The sequence below is a fragment of the Tinamus guttatus genome, unplaced genomic scaffold, assembly GCF_059628265.1.
Source record: "Tinamus guttatus ecotype Peru unplaced genomic scaffold, ASM5962826v1 Tinamus_guttatus_pri_ptg000067l, whole genome shotgun sequence".
Classification (NCBI taxonomy): domain Eukaryota; kingdom Metazoa; phylum Chordata; class Aves; order Tinamiformes; family Tinamidae; genus Tinamus; species Tinamus guttatus.
This window is the reverse complement of record NW_028288601.1, coordinates 872,671-893,858: the sequence shown is the minus strand read 5'-3', so window position 1 is coordinate 893,858 and position 21,188 is coordinate 872,671. Positions and strand designations below refer to the sequence as shown.

Below are 21,188 nucleotides of genomic sequence, written 5' to 3'. Positions count from 1 at the left end.
CATGATTTTACCATGTATCTCCACAGAGACTGAAAACTCAGCCAGAAGAATAAAATTTTAAAGGAGAGCACCCAAACAAAAACATATTCCTGAATATTCAGTTTGAACATGAGCAACAAATCCACTGAAACATCAAAGTGGGTGGGAAGAGAGAGAAAGGGGTGGCATCAAGACAGATAAATTGTAGACACAGTCAGCTATGGAACCTGCCTTGGCAAACCTTCTGAGTTCTATATCCATCTGTTCCACATTAATCTGTCTCCACTGGGTGTTAGTCCAATCACCACTGCTGCTCTGAAACCGAAAGTACAAATAAAAGTGTCAACAACATTTGGTAAAAACAAGTTTTTGCTATATAACAGATAAATGGATGCAAGGGGTGGGCCTAACATGCATCAATAGCAGTTCTTGGCCCTTGAATCATTACTTTTTCCCAAGCCTTACACGACCACTAACTAGAAAGCATACCAAATAATCCACCTTCTCAAAAGCTAAATCAAAATATAAGCTTATAACTATTTCATAGCTAAATGTTGATAATGTAAGAAATTAAATAAAAATTAAATTAAATACCTATTAAATAAGCACCTATATTTTCAGTTCAATTGAAAAGGTATAAAAAACTGTCCCCATTTCTCTCTGGCAATAGACATGCTATGCAAAAAGAAAAAGAGAAAAAAAATCAAATATACAGATTTTTAATTTGCCTGTGAAAAACAACTGTTTGATTTAAACAGAATTGATCTACCATACAGCTCCATACGCTGACAAGCTTCAACTCAAGATCTAGCTGAGGATTTAACTAGTTGATGAAGCTGTCTTGCTGTAGAATTTAGTCTTTTGCAGCTTTCTCTTGTACAAGGCACGGCTAATGCACAGATTTCTAGTGTCCTGAATTGGGATTTTCAGACTTTCTGAATTTTTACTCATTGATTTTAATTAATGCAGAAAACTCTTGATAAGAATAAACCTAAAATGAAATTATAAGGATTATTTGGCTTTGGGATTATTTTAAGATTAGAGATACTCTTCATTTGAATGTTCTAAAATATAGCATTTATAATTTCAAGGAAAAAAGGAATATGAAATTCTTTAATATTTTGAACTTTCGCATTGTTTTTAATTAAAACTATAAATACTTCATGGTCCAAATTAAGAGTATAACGTTCAAAACATTCTAACTTTATAACTTCCTAAGAAAAACCCAACTAATAGAAAACACTAATGTCCTACATTTTCTGGAGCAACTCTCTTTTAGACATCGAAGTAGTCGTTTCAGACTACAAGCAAATGAAATAAGTAGCTTTGCGGATTCCTGCATGTTTCTTTTTCCAGCTTCTCAATCTCTTGATTTGCCTTGACGAGGAAAAGAGCACTAAATAAAGTAGAGCTATAAAGAACTGAACAAAATCTGGCAGTGAAATCTATTCATCTGATTTAATACACACACACACAGAAGAGGAATCATTACAAACAGTTTAACATGCTGCATTTGTAATATCTCTGAAACACCCAAAAGCCTACCATGCTCTCTATGTTGAATCACAAGGACAAATAATGGCACAGAAAATAATTCATTTATACTCTTGCAATAACTACTTTTTTTGGCTTCTTACATCACTTTTCTCATTATTATAAAGTTGTCTAGATGCTAATAAACCCTCCTCTATCATATTTTAAAAGATCCATTAAGTCTTCCACTCTTACATATTCAAGGTACATTATGTTGACTTTTTCAATGAATATGAATATAGATTATATGCAAATATTCTGTAGTGCTTTATTTTATCAATGCTGGCATGCAACATTGGAAGAGAAACAGGAGAAACTGGATTTGGTAGTGATTTTAAGATATGGAAGATAAATATTTTGATATTTTCCTGCTGCAATTCTACCTTTTATGACAAAAATCTAAATATTTGAATGTGTATATCACAATATCATTAGATTTAGTGTTGAAAGATTACAAGCAAAAATGCTTTTCTGAGATTCCCTATTACCTTATCAAGATGAATATATGGATTTTCTTCATCAAATTGAAAAAGAAACCTCATTTTAAATCTTTCTCTGAATTCTGCTTGCTTTAGTACGATCTGTCACTGATCATGATCTCATAAAAAAGGACTGATTTCAGAATTCAATATACATCAAACGAAGCACATTTTCTTCTGATAACTTCAGCCTCAGAAGTCTGAAAGGCAGTTAATTCGTGTTTTACAGACACAGCTATCTTTAATCACATGGAAACACAATGGAATCACATTTCATTTCTCAGACAATTCCTATTGAACAGTGTAAAATTATCTTGGAGGAAAAATATCACACATGACAGAACAACAACTTTATATATGTATAATGAGGATACCCCATGAATTGTCCATCAGTTAGAAATTATATTGGAGGATTTCTTTAATTGTAAACAATACTGGGTAGCTTTTTCTAGAATATTTATCATATGCAAAATAAATAATTTTGTGGTTAACTGATGACCAAAATAAATAGTTAAAATAACATAATGAACGTGGTTGTATTAGGAAGCTTCCACACAGTAAACTAGAGAGCTCCCATTACCTCAGTGTTTAACAGTTTCAAATACACAAAGCTGAGCTGGAAATAGTTTTCTCCTTCTACAAACCTCAAGAAAAAAAAATAATGAAACCATTCAAAAATCTGTATCATCAGGATGAATGTAATACTTAGAAAGGCTTTTTCTTTGTCTATTTGGAACAAGAAGCACAAGAATAGGAAAACTTGAATCCAAGTTACTTCAGAGAACCTAGCAGACTAGTTTAAGACAAAATGCTGTATTTATTTTTCTAGGTTAATTCTTCAATATGGTTTGGATCAAAGAGGTAGAAATAGAAATTCCACTCTCAACTAGAAAATTGTGTCATAATTTCACTGAATCTGGTGAGAATCTTCTATTTTGATTTGCTAGATTATCAGATTGAAAACATGAGCTGAATTTCTATCCCATTCTAGATAACAGGGTAATTTTATTTATAAAACAGTGCATTACCCAAAACAGTCCAAATAAAGATCTCTCATAATGATAGAGTTTAATAAGCATTTATTTTAATACTGCGGAGAACCACTTCAGTTGTAGTGCTTTTCCACCTACTCTTAACTAATTGAGGTTATTTTAAATCCACTAAGTTCACCTGTGACTCAAAATAATTATAATGGAACAGCTATAGGGAAACACAGATACAGAAACAGCTGTCTGAGTATGTCTGAAAGATGGTATCATTTAACAGGCATTACATCACAACTTTTGTATTCATATTTGAACAGTTCCAAACTATTTCTAACTCTGTTAAGGGATTGGTAGCAACATAGAAAATATATTCACTGGAGTATCTATATGGGTCAGCATCTAGGAGTAGGTTTATGAATGTAAGCATGATTTGATGAGTAGAAAAAGGCAAAAGATACTAGGGACGTCTTTGGAATAAAATGTAGCAGTTCTCTTTTTAAACTGACTTTCCATCATTCACATAAAACAACATTCTGTCTGTAATTTTCCAATATCAAAAGTATCTCTCTTAAAGGTTCAAAATTTCAGCAATAGCTGTCCCCCCCCGCCCTTTCAGAGCCAAGAGATGACCCATAATTTCTAAGAGCCCACAATAATTTCCCTGTGCACCCCTCTGAAGTCCAGTATCTGTCAATTTATACGTTCTTCTACGTCAGTCAGATTACCAGAGAGAAAGATATGATTACAAACACAGCAAAGATTCCTTGTTATGGTGAATAAATGAGTAGCAAGCCCTACCTACTGCTTATGTTATAAAAGTAGATTATTCTAAGACAGCAATCAGAGACAGGAGGTACCTACTACTGAGAATTACCCCAGTAGGATATGCAAGTGCAATGGTTGTGGAAATAAAAACAAAACAGCCAGTAATTTACACTGTGTTTTTAAAAGCATTATAAGAAGTCTATACTTAAATACACCTATGTCTAGCAACATTTCAATATGATAAGTTTGAAATGCCATGCTGAAAAACTACCACTCCTGGCCCAAACTCTGCACTGCTTTACTTCTACTTAAATGAGCTTAACATGAGTAGTTGTGCAAAATCAGCTCATCCTGACATGGAAAAAGACTCTAAAATAATAATTAAGTCTACAGAGCATAAAGATATAACCCCCCCACCATTCCACACACTTCTTTTATCTAACAATGACAGATCTCAGAAGATCCAGCTCCATTTCTTAATAAGCTTAGCAAACTCATTCTCAAAGGCTTCATATCCACCTTCAATCAGCTCTCAAAAATCCTAAAGTTTTTGAACTTGCTCACAGAGATTTTCATAGATGCCAATCTATGGCAGAAAATGGAGAGATATATGGATATATTCCTCCCATTTTTCCCCTCACTCAACAGCCACAATTATTAAGACTATACTTGTCTACTTTTTAAAATGTTCAGTAGTGGGAGGCTGCTCGTAGACTTCATCAGCGTGAAACATCTCTGCGTTATACCACAATCACAGAGAAGAAAGCACTTCATAAATGCTCACTGGTCTTCTAGTCAGAGATAAGCATAGCTAGAAAGAGAATTTCTGCACGTTTACACGCATCTTACACTAGAAATAGAAGTTTTTTAAGAAAAAAATAGCAAAAATAGCTCAAAGAGACTACCCTTTTTCCTGCTTCTATATCTCTGCCTTGTTCGTGTTAAGGCATTTGATTCAGAAACACAGTATTGCTATCACTGGTAGTCATGTAACAAAGCAGCTCATATTTAGATTACCCTTTGATTTAATATTCATAAGTAAACAGAAGAACTAAGTTATCTAAAGTGTGTTTTAATTTACAAATAAACGAGCAAAACTGAGATTTCAAATCAAAACTATTTCAAGCATATGCAGTGCAAGAAGGAATTTAGTTTTTTTCCTCCAGACGTAGAAACAACTTTACCAATAGAGACCACAGAAACAGCATAGCTCAGGGTAAGAAAAATGAGACAGCAGAACTATCATGAATGCACTAGTCAGTCATTACCAATCTTCTAACTTAAAAAAACACTAAGGTGCTTTTCCAGTGTTGCAAAGATTATTCTGTCTTCTCCCAATTTTTCTTCCCATATGTCAGTCTTAAATAGCTCTTAAGTGGTTTGTACAATCACACAAATAATTAGCAAAAACATACCAGGAAATCCAATTAGAAGTCAAATATTTATCTCATTTTTTCACTTCAAAATTCTAGTTATGGTTCACTCAGCCATAACCAGAGTGCTCATATGATAGTGACTGATAAAGCGTAGTTATGAATAATAGTCAATGCCAGAAATACACTTTGCAAAATAAAACCAGATGGTCTTTTAAATAACACACTTATTACCTCTACAAGATGATGGGTCTTCTTGGAGTATTTTGTATCTTTTAGCCATGTTTTCTTGTTTGTCATCTAGGTTTAAAAAAGAAGTATATTTTTAAAATCTTTCCTAAAAAAGAGGGCATGTTTCATCCAAGCATTCATAATCTGATGGACTGTTCTAACACTATCTGATTGTTCAACTCTTTGCTCTGAATCACACCCTGACATTTTCACTTGTTTGATACAGTCCTAGCAGGTTGCCATCTGCTATGTGTATTTCTGCTTCTTTCTGCTGACCATCAATTGCTCTAAGCTGTTTTTCTATCAGAAGATATTCTATATGCAGAAGAGTCTGCATTAGTTTGTTGTAGAGCTGAACAAGTTCAAGGTTTCCAACACACTGTTTACATGAAAGGCATAAATAGCACGAAACCTCTCATACGCAATATTACGCACTCAGATGGACAGAAAAGCTATTTGAGGGAGGTCGTTCCACACCTGTATCTTGCAAAAGGAAAACATGCAGACCTTAATTGTGTCAAAACAAAACAGGCTGCTGGGTAGAAGGTAGGAAGACAAGAAGAAGACAACTGACTAGGTCCACAGTGTGGAAGATCCAGACTGGGAGTGCTTTCACCTACCTAACAATCAGCTATGACCAGTATTCCCAAGGGAAATGTGAGCTGCAGGTGGGAATCTGTTAGACAAAGATGGGATATTTCCTTTGAACAAGCTGAACAGCAGGACAAACCCCTCTGAAGTGTTCAGACACAAGCATGCAAATTAAAAGAGGGAGGGAGAAAAAGAGAACACGGCTTATAAATCCTGCAAGCACAAACCTTTGCAAAATTGTTTTATTTTCTTTATTTTCTGTGTGCTAACACAGAATCTGGAATCCTGTGTTGGTTCAATGTCAGGAGATATTTCACCTCTTGAAAAGTCACTAGCTAGAAGAAACAAAGAAACAATGTAATCTCAGATAGTGAAGCATTAGAATAGCATTGTGATGAATGGAGTATAAGAAAATATAAAGTAGACATCTTTCAGTTAGCATACAGCAATTTAAGGTCAGAGACAGAATGCATCAGAATACTTGAAAAAAAAACCATATTCATGCACAGTATAAATGTATAAAATCAATGGATGAAATACACACTATATTATGCAGGTCATACTTGTTCATCAGTGGTAAGTGATGTCTTATTAAAGACTTAACTTTCCATGAAAGCAAGGGCTACAAAAACTTATGGGTGAGACAGATCTGAGAAATAACACAGAATGTCTGTATTCGTCCCTTCAACTTTTCAGGCCATTTAATGTTTCTTGAAGTAACTAGCACATTTCTTTATTATTACTATTTTACTGCCTTCAATCTCATCTGTTTATTAGTAGGAAAAAAATGAAGCCACTTTGAACTGCCTGAATTGACCAAAAAGCTTTTTCCACCATAATGTAAGTTAATATGTTCATCATATAAACATTTGCAATTAGACAGTGTCTCAAACATTTTCAATAATATAGTATAATTTGAGCTAGATATGTCCATGATTATATATGTGTGTATATATATATATATATATATTTAAGATCCAAAATAGTTAAAAGCTTAAGGAAAAAATAAAGACAAACAAAATGACTAGATTTTCTGTCATGCTCTTCTTCCTGTTTGAAATCTCAATCTAAAGGATCTGAAATAGGATTGGAACTGTGCCAAGCAATACTGTCAGTATATGACATATATTTCCAAATATGCTCTTAAATTATGCTATGTAGACAAACTCTGGAATGCTTAAGAATGGCACTTTAATTTAGGTCCCTGAAAGTATGAAACTGTATTTTTCAGATCAAGTACAGATATATAATCTGCCTTCTAGATGCTTTCTAAAATCCTGCATTGCATGGTGCCTATCTGAGTGTTTTTTCCCTCTTATATTATTACTCAAGAACCACATGTATCCAGTATCCCACACAAATTCAAAATACCAATTTTAAGTTAGTTGTTTGGGGAAAAAAACCTGCTGCTGTAAAAAACTGCCAAACAAGAGGCAAGCAGAAGTGACTTTTCTGAGACTGTGAAGTTCAGTTTTCTGTTGTTTTTGTTATGCTTGAAGTATTTAAAGGTTATGAGAAATTTTATACCTTCTCAAAGAGTAGATTTAATATTTGTACTATCCAGATTCAGTGTGAAAAAAAGTTTGGAAAGAAACAGATGATAAATACCTGAGTTAAAATGCAAGATACTTATTTAACTGTTAACAATGCCCAAAGTGAGACTCTAAGGAACACCCATTTATTCAAAATTAGGAATCTATTCAACTGCTTCATTACGCTTGACATGAGTTTTCCTAGTCATCAAAACTGAACCTTCTGCACTGTAACTTAAACTCATTAAGTTCTGGTCATAGAGAATAGACTATTTCCTTTCTCTATTTAGCAACCTTCATCTTTCGAGAATTTAGGTCTACTTTTATTCTCCTCTTATCCTCAATGATGACCAACAGATCTGTTTTCTTGAAGTGTAACGCTCATACCTGGGCATAATATGTCCATAATAGGAGGCTATTGGCGGTGATTAAAAGACAGATTTCTTCTTGGGTCTATCAGGCCGCTTGTCTGTTTAAATGTCTCTTTGCATATCTGCCTCTTTCTTAAGAACAAGACATTCTCGATTCATGTTCAGAGTACGACAACTCCTAAATCATCTTCTCAAAATCTGATTCTTATCAGTTGTTACCCATAACACATTTTAATTATTCTGCTTATAATATATGTATAATAATATATTTGATATTCTTGATATTGATATAAATTGATATAAATTAATATAAATTGATAGTATATTATTAATATCTGATATATTATCAATATATTAATCTGATATATTATCAATATATCTGATATATATCAGATATTAATAATATACTATCAATTTATATTAATAAATAACATAATTATCCTGCTTAAAAAATGATACATAGTACTGCAGAAACATGCTCCTACTACACAGGGTAGTATAAGCAGCACTAGATGCAGCAGCCTAGAGACATTTGCCACATATGGGAGTGTGCATGTGTACAGACCTACTATTACCTCTAAGGCATAGTCCCAAGACCACAAATATAAATTTATTTCCCCACCTCTTCCCTGGGATAACATGAAGGATGAATCGTTCTTCTCATAGATCTTATATTATGACTTGAAAGGAATAGACAGAGGCTGAGTTGAGACACACACTTATGTTCTACCTCACCCTAAAACTATGGAACACTGATGCTGTGAAGACATCATGCTTAATTTCTGGGAGAAAGTGAGCATTTAAGTCTACTTGGCAAGCTCACCTAGTACCAAACAGTCTAGGTACTTCAAAGGTAACTCCAAAAGGGCAAATACTTGAATAAAATGCCTTTTTTGACTCAGTATAGCACAAAATACATTTTTAAGATATATGAAACCTCTTCTTCTGAAATACAAAATCAGAAATCTTATCTCCTTTTAAAAATGGAAACCTCAGTTGTGGACCTTTGAATTATGCATCTTTAATCAAATTTTGTTGGTGGTTTGTAGGCTTATTTCCTGCTACTCAGATAAGATAGATAAATATAACTGAAAACAGTTTAAACCCAACTTATTAATGCACAGTGTGTACTTTTGAAGCATCGACCACACAGAATCCTGCAAGTACAGAAAAATCCCTAAGGAATCTGGCAGGGAAGAGAGAGTGTGTGTGGGGGAGGGGGCAGGGAAGGTCACGAAAGAGGCATCCTACCCTTAAATCTCACAATTACACATCAGTGTTTCTCCAGGTGCTTCCTAACTCTTGACAAACAGGAGATACTAAATCAGTGAAATTACCTGTCAAAAATATAAAGCTTGGTTTTATTTGGAAAAAAAATGCACTATATTTTCTATCCTACTCATAACATAGAGATCACAGCTTTGAGAATATTTCCTCTTCCCAACAAATTCCTGAAAGGAAGACATCAACAAATGTCCTCTTCCCTCTATCTATGGGAATGATTCTGTAATCAAAACAGAGCACTGGAAAAAGGTCATCTGATCGTGTTGGACCACCCTCGTGAAAGGTTGGATATTTTTTGCTGGTCATAACTGCTGAAGTATTGAAGCTAAGGCTTCCTCCTAAGAGTGGACTAACAGCAGGTTGTTGTACATGGTATATGTTAAAGATGTTTAGTTTGGCATCCCTTTATTCTTTCTTGTCTTTTTTTGAACTAGCATTAATTAACTTCAGAAAATATATATGACATACATTTTTTCCCATGAGAAGAAAAGTTAATGGAGAGTTTGGATGTGCTAGCCAGACAGATACATTTGCCACTGAAAGAACTTTTGATATTTTTGCATTTCATTTTTTCAGTACTATTTCAACAGAACTACTGATCAATGTTACTGAACAGAAAGCGACACCTTTGTTTTGTTTTAAAAGAAACTGAGTTAATAACCGAAGTATTTCCTTATCAATTCAATTCCTTTTAAAAGACAAGATAAGACCATACTAGCGTGTACCAATGATATATATCTATTTGAGAAAAAAAAAACAATATTTTGTTTAGGAAACTTGATAAAAGGATATGCATCTGTGCCAAAATATTATTTCCCTTATATTCTTCTGTTAGATACAGAACTTTAACAAGTTTTAACAAGCCCAAATTATCTCTGCCTGTTATCATTTAGTAGAATATTATGACCAAACTTCAGATACTCAAGTACTTTAAGTCAACTTACAAAGTAAACAATAAGTCTGAGTCAAAATATACTATTACGCTTCATTAGATTATCTTAAAAGTCAGCAGCTATCACATGTATTGGGCAGCAGCAAAACAGTCAGGACGGTTGTACTTCCTTAATACTCAGTATAATCAACCATGTCCACAGCTGTACCAGAGAAACCAGGAGTATATTAATGGAAGCTCATGTTAGCTTTGAAGGGAGAGTTCTGGCACTCCCTCTTTTATCCTGTTAAAGGAATTCAAAATGAAAACAGTAACATGTAGAAGTGATGCTTTACTTGTTTCTGTGTTAAATAAGTTAAGCATCCATAATCTCTTCAAAAAAGTCATATTTTCTTTTCTTTACATCTTGGCTGCATCTCTTTGCTGTTACTAGCCACTAGAAAATAAATAAATACATAAATAGAAAGACCAATGACAAAAATGAACATTTATGCAAAACCTGGCATGTCTGGAAAAGTATAGCATATAAACCTTTTTACTTAAAAGTCTTCTTTGTTTCTCACCTCACACCCTCAAAAATTTTTCTAAAATATCTTGCACAAACTACATGTAGCCAAACACAGTCCTAAAACTGGTATTACATCAACTTCTCCACAGTCAATTAAAGAAATTCAGATTGTTCTACAACTAAGATTTAAAAAAGTATGTTTAGCACATCAAAAAAAAAAAGCCATTTAAGATGATCTGAGAAGCCCTTATGTTTTTCTCTGGAAGTTAAAATTATTTTGGTCCTCTTTGAGGTCAGAAGCCCCCATCATAACACAAACCAGTCACTGTTGTATTCTGAATTTCTAATAATTTATTTCACGTATTAGCCAAACACACAATGCACACGGCGTATGGAGAAGCATTTAAAATGTGTTCTTGGAAATCACCTGACACAATTTATATATCATGCACTGAATAGTGTGAACTTTGAAGCTTCTGACAAACAAATTAGTTTTACGCTGACAGCTGTTTAGTAAAGCTCCTGATTAGTACTGTAAAATCCAAAGGCAAATAGGTTCCGAAGAACACGAATAAAAGTAATATTTTAGTGATGAAAGTAAAAACAGCATAATAATCGCTGTTTGGTATTCCACTTCTATTTTTTCTGCCAACACTAAAATGAAAACGTTTTGAATATGCTTTGCTTGGCAGTAAGCTGGAAAGTCAGCAGGTTTTCAACGGGGAATGAATGTTCAGTCATATATTACAAAGATCGCTTTAGTCCTAAATCAGTCAAGTCACTGATGAAGGAATCACTGTCTCAGAAACAGATCAGCTTATACCATCTTGAAATCTATATCCTACCAAGAATTATAATTGCTGCACTTTAGTTAGTGACTTAAATTTGTTTTTAAAACATTCTTGTCAACATTGACATTTCTTACACCTAGTATGCCTGGAACCTTTTCTAAAAGTAAGATCGGAAGCTAAGCATGCAACTAGACAAACTGCATACAGTCTTAAGTAAAGTGTCTTTCTCCCAGCAGCAATAAGCACTCAGAGCATCCTGCCACCCTTAGAAGTAAATGAATAGCAGCAGTCTATACAGCCGCTCACTCCTTTCTGGGGCAGTACAGCAACAATCAACAGGAATTTACTGCAAGTTACTGGATTCTGCAGTCTCTACACTTAATACTCAGTATTTCCCACTCCCAAAGACAGTGCTTTGCTCCACAAAGCTGCAGGGTAAAAATAGGAACAGAATAAATTTGGCTGTTAATCTGCCAAAATGACAGTTGGAGCGCAAGCAAGCCAGAAAACATAGTCTAGCAGGTAGGACTCTCACTTCAAGTTTCAAAGTTCTCTTCTCAGTGACTGTTTAATATAAAAGCATAAAATGTCCTGAGTGCTGGGACCAGACCTACCCTGAAGAGAGTTAACTGCTTCAGGCAGTAGGTAGCAATACCAAACTGAGTAGCATGATAGGGTACTTCTTTTATTCAAATCTGCATTAAAAACAAATGAAATCCTTCAGAACAGACTATTTTCCAAATTTACAGTCATTTATACCTACGAATTATCACCTATATCTTGAGAACAACAAAAGCTTCTATAAAAAAACTAACAAACATTCTTTGTTATATCAAATATACATTTGATGGCTGTTAGAGAATATAGTTACAGAAATTATTAACTCTAATTGCAGGACAAAACTATGTACCAAACATACTTAAAGAGCTATGCTATTTTTCAAGTAAAATCAACCACTGTTTTATTGTTTATGCTATGCTGCCTCTAAGTTATGTCCTGATGCTCAGGAAAAAAAGCTTACAGACTGTTAGCATAAAACTATAATGTATAGAATATAAAAATATAAATATAAAAACTCAAACAAACAAACAAAAACCCCCCAAAACAACTTTGTTTTAGTTTTCAGCAATGATGGTGGGGGCTTTTTTTTACTCAAATTTATTCCTCAAATTTCTGCACTGTACACTCTATGCAGAATGTTTCTTTGCATGTCGTACTTCTAATAATTCAACCAATTGAGCAGAATAAAGCATGCAGAAAACTTTTCTTGAGAAAACAAGTATTTGGTATAATAAGAAAGGATAAATGTGGGAACAACCATTCAGTTGTTGGAAGACTGTCATGCTTAGTTCCACTCAGCACAACAAGCTTCCCAGTTTTACAGTTCACAAATACTCATATGGACAGTGCAATATTACCATGTTACTGCAATTGGAAGTATTGTATGTTCTCTTTCTAAAAACTTAACAGCTTTCAATAAACTCTCCACTCCTTCCTCAGACCTGCTCACTCAAAATTTTCCCCCAATTTCACGAAATTCCAGCTTTTCTAGCTTCGGAAATTCCAAAATGTTAATGCAGATTTCCTGCATTAACTGAATGATAAAAGGTAATGGTATACCTTTACAAAAAAACAGTAACAATCACGTTTGAGATGCTTATGCCTCATTTGACTTTCTTCTGCCTTGGCAGAATTAGAAATAGAAATTTTTACCATCTTAAATATTTAGAATGAAAAACAGGGAAGAACAACAAGGAATTTTTAGCACGGGTTTGACCTTGTTGAGTCACTCACAGGATTAAAACACAAATGGAGATGAACTATCCTATAAGACCATACAAATTCGATTCCATTTTAATTTTATCAGATTAAATGAAAAAAGAGCTATCAAAAAAGAGCAAAGACTACTAAATACAGACTTTTATGTATAAACACGTGATTTATTATCATAGCACTAGACACAAACTTGCTATGAAAATTAAACATAAATCTTACTCAGACGAGCAAAACTGAACCCACTGTAACCTGTGCCAAATTAATTTCTATGGTCTCTGATTTCATTTGAGTGATAATTGTTTTGTGCCCCAGGGGGGCGAAAATAACTGGTTTCTGTGTGTTTAGGAATGTGCAGCACCTATTCTATCCAGAAGCAAAACAGTCACGGGTTCTTAAGGCAGATTTCTAGTGAAATCCAGGCATCTGAACTCAGTATTATGATCTGCAAACACTTACTCAGCTGCCACCTCACCCTAAAGGGACATTCTCTTACACTGTAGGGCTCTGTTTGACTCATACATCCTTTAGGTGCCTCAAGTATTTCTTTAAGGGTAACCAGAGTAATTTATTGTGGCTACCATCTGGTTGTCGAGAATCCAGATTGTCAATAAGAATTAGTTCACATGCAGTGGCTTCGATGGCCTCAAGCAGCCACAGCAGCGACCCTTGCAAAATTACTGGCATGGAATATTGCACCACTGCAGATGTTTACCTGCAAAAATAGCACAATTTGGGCACTTCAGTGTTTCTGTTCATTGATAGACTAAAAAAGTCAACACATTTATTTCAAACCCCTTACAGTGATTATTCTGGCAGATACTTTCAGATGCTCATAATTTTTTTAAGTAAGACAGAGGGACATAGTAGCTAAATATCTGCAGAACTCAAGTACATCACTTCCAAGGTCAAATCTCAGAAAGGAATGGGTCACTTCCCTGAAGGACACCCTGTCCAGAAGCTGCAGGACTCAACAGGAGTATGTCCAGCCTCCTACTACACCTGCTTCCCAAATCATGAAAACATAAAACAAAACAGTCCTTCTTAGCTGTTCGTATATTTGATGTGAATCTTTAATATGTGTAAATTATGTCACTTATGTCACTTTTAGGTTAAAAAGAAAAAAAAAGAAAAAAAAAAGAAAAAAAAAACAGAAAGAAGAGTATTGCCCCTCATTATAATCCACCAAGCAATTTACAGCATCCAGAGAGTTGCATCCATGGACCCTGGTGCATTCCTTCAGGTTCAAGGGAAGATTCCTTTCACTGATTTACTAAAGGAAGAAGGCAAAACAGTTTGTCCTGCCACTACAGATACTATTTGAAGATTAGTACTCAAAGACTATGAAGTTATAGCATACAGGTAAATATACTTCCAACATTACATTTGCGGGGAGCATGGAAACCTTTTGCTTTGTTATTTCTTTAATATTCGCTGTACAAAACACCAATGATATGCAAGGGTCAGTCCAGTTTGTAGGATTTGTAACAAGGTGAATGTACTTTGGAATCATCTCAAAATTGAATTATATTATGAGATAACTGACAAGCTAGAATGCTTAGAATGCCAGTAGGGACTAGTGGAAGGTTGGGAAAGACCTGCACTTCACCTACGACACCTTCTGACAAAAAGCTAAGAGACACCTTACTCTTGTCATAATCCTCATTTTACTTCCTCCCCTATTCTGCTACTTTATATTGCCACCCCTTCCCAGTATTTCTTGTTCTCTTTCTTTCCAAGCCATAAAGGCCAAGAATTACAGAAGATTCCTTCAAAACCTTCTGGCACTCCTCCAAAATCTGCAATTTTGAGCCAATATTAGAATTAGCAGACTATCCCTCATTAATGCTTGCTTTTTAGCAGAGAAGAATTTGTTAGACATTTGGATAAGCTTCAGTGAAAAGAAAGATGGAGACTTGCCGTATGTAACAGATATTAAACAAAATAAAAATAACCAGAAAGCTGATAGCATAGTGCTGGGTAAAGTGGGAAACGATGATTTTTTTTTTTCACGTTTTTCACATCAAGGTCTCCTTCCAAGCAAACAAAAGCCTTCTGCATTCAGGGAGTGGATTTCTCCAGCACACCAGCTTTTCCCCTAAAACACAGCATCTTGTATAGTGCATACACCAATACTGCTGTAAGCCAGTAACAGAGAAAGGAGAAAGGAATCAAGCCCTTTATCTCATTCCCCGGCCAAAGATTACCGTGGCAGTTACACGCCTGTCCCCTCAAGGCAGGTGAAGTGGAAGAGATTGTCTGCCTACAGCTACTCATGATTTTGGGGACAAGTTATCCAACTGCAACAGGCTGGCTTTGAAGGGAATTCTTGCTCTCTTGACCATGAATACTGCATTTTAAAAGATTTTTCTGCTTGTGAACATACAGAAGCTCTCATGCTTCCACTGAAGCAATAAGTTAGAGTAAATGTTTTGAGGCAAACTGCAAAAAAACAGTCAGTACTTTCTTCCTTATTAAGGACTGTCTCCCTCAACTGGGAGAGTTTGATACAGAGAGGAAAATGAACACAACACAGCTCACTTATAACTTGTTTGCAAATCAGATATTTTCTTGATTTGCGTAGCTCGTGCCAACTTTTTGCCATCCATGAAAGCACATACTATGAAATACTAATTATACTAACTATACTAACGAGGATGGGGCTAAATCTAATCATAAAAGGGGCTGTAGACTTGTCTTATCACAGGGGAGGAGGGAAAGGGGAGAAATCCAGCCTGTAGAAGTTGAACTTTCCTTCACCAAACAAGAAATTCAGTTAATTCTTAAAAACAGAATATATGAGTGGTATAGCTGATGACTAATTACTCAGCTCAACTTCAAGTTTTATAATCTGATACTAATTGAAAATATCTCTACGTTTGACCTCTTGTGATTAGACCTAGAATATGCAGGATACAGTATCTTTGAAAAGACTGCAGACTTGTTTTTCTTTCATTCCAAGTTAGAATTTCACATTTATAAGACCCAGGTGTCTGCAGCAATTCTTGCTTTCTTTGGCGTTGTTTTCTAAGAGGCAACATAATCACATATTTAAGTCTGATCACAAGGGATCAAATGTTAGTTGCAGTCCTGACTACACTTGTATTGATGTAAAGTTGTTGCTGTGTTGTTAAAACGTCAGTGTCATGATGTGAACATTAGTAATCATTGATTCAATGGCATGTAGCATTGCCCTAGAACTAGGATCTCTTCTGCAAAACAGGAAGTAGCCCTTGAATTTCAAAACAAGTACAATACTGTAATAGAGCCATCTTTCTTCCCCTCATTTACACAATATCACAAAGTTAAATAATGAAATTAAGTTATGATCAGAGGAAAGGCATAATAAGAAAATAAATATTAAAGGGACAAAAAGATTAAGACAGATTGTAGTTTCAGACCTATTTGCTAGACAAAGCCATTGCTCAACATGTTCTCTTGAGGATAGGGAGCAGATCCTCTGAACAGTTCACTGTCATTCCATATGTAAAAGTCAGAGTTTTACTGTTAAATTTGGTAATAAATACATAACATGCTATTTGTTACTTGAAAGAACTCTGATAGGTAGCATGAAAATAAAGGTTGCCTGCCTGCTAACCCTTCTGTCTGCCATACCTACCACATTGACATGTAAAACAAGGAGATGGCCCTGACTACAGGGACTATGGGCTCATTGTTTCAGAGCTCGGTTTAGCTAAAGATATTCTGCTATATCCATACCGAGTCTTACTCCTCTCTGTGTGGTAGTAATTGATAAACAAGAAACAGAAAAAGTAAGCAAAATAAACAGGGAGGAAAGCAATAAGGAAAAATATTTATGCAAGTCTGTTCTTGCGTAAGTAGTTACACACTCCAGGTTTACTTTTAGAATTCAGCTTGGCTTGCTTTGACAGTGAAGCCACAAATAGCTCCAGAGCAGCCTCTCAATATACCTGTTGCAATTATCACTTGACCATAATGTGCAAACAAGTGGCAAAATAAGGGCTAAAAGAATAGCTAGAAATAGTAGCACACACTTTTGTTTTTACTGTAGATGTCAGCCTTTTCTTAAGGCACCGAGAGTTCCACAGGAACTTAAGGACAAATTTCTTAACAGTGAGGGTGACAGAGCCCTGGAACAGACTGCCCCGAGAGGTTGTGGAATCTCCTTCTCTGGAGATCTTCAAAACCCTCTTGGATGCCCTGTGCTCTAGGTGACCCTGTGTGTGCAGGGGTGCTTGGACTAGATGATCTGAGGTCCTTCCCAACCTCAGTGATTCTATGATTCCAGGTTTGAGGTCCTCCTTTCAAGCCTGAGCACTGCTAGTTTTCATTGTGCTTTCATACAACCTTTGTTCCTGTCTTACAAGACTTTTCAAGGTCTTTAATTTGGGCCTGCTCCTAAACTCAGCCTCCATCCTTCCCCTTGGAGAAGATGCACTCAGCTGTTGCTTCAGCAAAAAAAAAAAAAAAAAATCTGTCTTGCCATGAAAACTTGGAAGGGAGAGGCCTGACACGACATAGGAGATTCTCCAGCACCAGTGCATTACATCCCTTCACAGCTTCACCTGCTGAGGTTTCTCCAAGTATCCTGTTCATCCAGAGGGCACGCTTCAGGATAGTTGGCTCCTCCTTAGAGACTCTTAAGTAACTTGTCTACTTTAAGGTAGACATATCTGAATATCTCTTTACAAGGAATTCACTTGGCTTTATAAAGGAAATTATGTTTCCTTAAGAAAACCCTGAAACTTCCACAATCCAATAAATCTATGCTATGGTTTTGATTTACTATAGTAAGGAAAAGAAAAAAAATTTTTTTTGCTTGTTCTCTTGCTGATCACTGAAGATATGCAGTGAAGTGTTACAGGAGTTCAGAGACTGGACTGAAAAAAAAAAACCCAAAACAAACAAACAAACAAAAAACAACAACAACAACAACAACAAAACCACAAGCTTCTTTTATACACACTGACCAGGCACTAAGTTGATATCAAAAAGCCTCAAGACTTGTAGAACCTTTCAAAAAGGAGAGTAAATGAACAATTACATCTTTTTGCTTTTTAGGTTATTTTTGCTGAAGCCTTTATTTATGGCATAGATGATCAACACATGGGGATTGACATTTATAAGACATGCACACTAAAAGTTTAAGCAGGTGCTAGTGTGGGAAATTTGGGGTTCTCTCTGCAAAAATATTTTAATTAACAAACAGCCACAATGTTATTATAGACACTATTCGACAAGCACATCCTAGATGTTTATTTTCATAACACTGAACTAAATGAGAAATGCTTATACTAGCTATCAAAAACAAACAAAAGCTTCCTAAATAAACAGATTAAGGAATAAACTATTACTTCATACTCCTTTATACCATTCATTCATTCTTTTTCTCTTTGCTGATCTTCAAATAAGACGTTGACATTTAACAACACATTTCACATGCACTCAGGTTGCTACACATTAATTCTTTCTCCTTGGGAGTAGATGGAAGCTTTGTCATGAGCTTCAATCAGAATAAGATTTCATCCTTTGTCTTCCCTCCATAGCAGAGGGGATGCAATTCTATCACTGCTTCTATTCATAGTCACTGCCTCTCAGGATCAGGAGAGGATCATTATTTCCTCCCAAATTGCTGAGTTAATGACAAGCCTAAAATAACAATTTGACCACCAAAAGCATAGAAGGTATATATATAAAAAAAATCTGTCATCTTCCTATTTTATATCATTACCTGTATGACATATATATAAATTTATATATCATTTATATCATACGGTGCTTCTGTAATACCGTGTCTTAATGCTACAAAGAAATGCTACATTTGTTTCTCTTGAAACAAGCTTTTCGCAGAAATGGAGGAGTGACAAATAAAAATCCTGTTAGGAAGCCTGTTTGGCTGTCGTAGTTTTGAACTTAGGTTTCCTAGATGTCAAACTAGACAAGGTTTAGACCACTAGACCACAACATTCTGGTCTCTTCCTCAACCCCAGATTAGATCTTGGATCTTAACTACAGAAAATTACTCATATTCATATACATATATACACTCACACGTACACACATATGCACACACATACACACCTTTAAGTATTAAAAAAATTACACATTTACAAACTGAATTTCTTCTTATGCTTTATTAAAAAAAACATGCAAGTATTTTTTTTTTAAAACAGCTTATAACTCTTATAAAACAAATTTAAAAACTCTATATACAAATCTCTTTTGTTTAGATTTCATAGGCAGCATATTTTGATCCACTAGCACTGAGCTTCAAAAATGCTATGAGGGAAAATGGCAGAAAATTTTACATGCTCTCCCTTCTTTATCACTTACTCCCTTTCCATGTGTTTACCTTTTTTTATCAGATGTGAAAGTCTTTACTCATATGACTCTACAAACCATTTTTACACTGCACAGTCAGCAGGCAGCTGATACACGATGCCTGCATATGAGCCTAACAGCCCATGTGGGCAACGTCTCCATTTCAGTGCTCCTGAATGAGGTGCTTAGTGGTTCCTGTCCACAGGGAACCCACCAAGTGATCCACCACTTGTCTTTACAGTGACACAACCTGGACAAGCAGCACAACATCTGCCTGTGCCTAGCTTGGCTCCAGGGACCTGATCACAGCAAAGGATACATACTTCCCACTGAAAACAACTCAGATGACAATAATCATACCCATTCTACCAACAGGAGCAAGAGCAACAAACAAAGCAGAATCAAGCCCCAGCAACACCCTTTCTCTGAGGAAGGAACAGGGAATGGAGTAGCTGGAGTTTTTACTGGAATACTTTTTAATTCCATAAAAGTTGCTTTTCATTGGTTTTCTCTATCATGCCATTAAGATCTGATCCCTTTTTTTTTGTTATTGTTTTATTACAAATATTTAACCATAAATACCTCTTCTGTGAGAGCAACTGTATGCTCAAGTTGTGTTTGGCAAGTCATCTGTAACTGGAGGTCTTTTCCCAAGTTCTCTGTTCCCCAGCATTCTGTGGTCTTCTTCATAACCCAGACACCTTTGTGCATCAGCTCATGCAAGCACCATCTAAATCAAATAAGATACAGACTCAGATCAACAAAATCACTGTTACAAACTACAAAGCTGACAATAAACAAGTTAAGAGCTTCATCCAACTACCAGAACTTTCCAACAACAGATTTTCTTTAAAAAATAATAATAATTAAAAAAAAAATCAAGGTCTTGGTAAGTTTTTGCCACACCTGAGTGGAAAAAGCAAGATACGTATCTGTATATATGCTTATCATAAACCCAAAGATCATTTTCCCAGAAAATACTTTTACCACATGAACACATGTATACATCCAAATCTTGGTCATCCTCTCAAATCTGCTTTTCAGCTTGCTTATATCTATAACCAAGTAGCTACTGCACAGTAATAGGAAATAGCACAGTAGCTATTTTCCAAGCCAAGAGACTTGGAAACATACAAACATTTGAAAACTGTTCACTGCTTCCCCACACTGCCTTTCACAAGTATCATTTAGTGCACCTAAATGCATTTAGTCATTGAGACTCTCAGCTCTGCCCAAAATACATAAATTTCATCCTCCCTCTAACAGCAAACAACACCTATTTTGTAGCTAATAGATACAAAAATTAGAGCCACAAGTCTAGATAATGGTGATGCATCTTATGGCATAATGTGAGTGCCACTGAGTTCATGGGATTTCAGTAAGTGTTTCCGACAAAATAATCTTACCCTAAAGCTATGCATTCACATCTAAAAATAAACTCTTTAGAATCTGGTTTGCCAGGACTCTGTGTTTCATGCTTGGCAGCTGTGCACATCACCATTTCTGAGTAAGCTGTGAAGTTCATGCAGATTCAGAATTTTCCTTGCAGTTTTGTTTTTAAACCTGTCTGGAGGAAGAAAAAAAAAAAAAAAAAAAAAAAGGTAAAAACATAACTGAGTACAGGCTAAGCCACATGCAGTCTGGGATCATTCTGTCAAAAGATCCGTTCAGCCTGCAGCAGCAGTGAGTGCATACAGTATTAAGCAGCTCTCATGGATGGGTTGACACCCACAAATGCTCCCCTCGAAGGGCCATGAGCAGAGAGGGACAACCACGTGTGGAGAAAGAAAAGCAGCA

At 35.4% G+C, this 21,188-nt stretch overlaps 1 long non-coding RNA gene across 1 annotated transcript; it reads right to left on the bottom strand.

Moving 5' to 3' along the window:
• Nucleotides 1–222: 222 nt before the first annotated feature.
• Nucleotides 223–20,932, bottom strand: LOC148595750 (uncharacterized). The gene is made up of 3 exons (XR_015913082.1): nucleotides 20,890–20,932; nucleotides 19,974–20,121; nucleotides 223–294 (listed from the first exon to the last, which is right to left on the bottom strand). It is a non-coding gene; the product is annotated as an uncharacterized LOC148595750 (long non-coding RNA).
• Nucleotides 20,933–21,188: the final 256 nt, after the last annotated feature.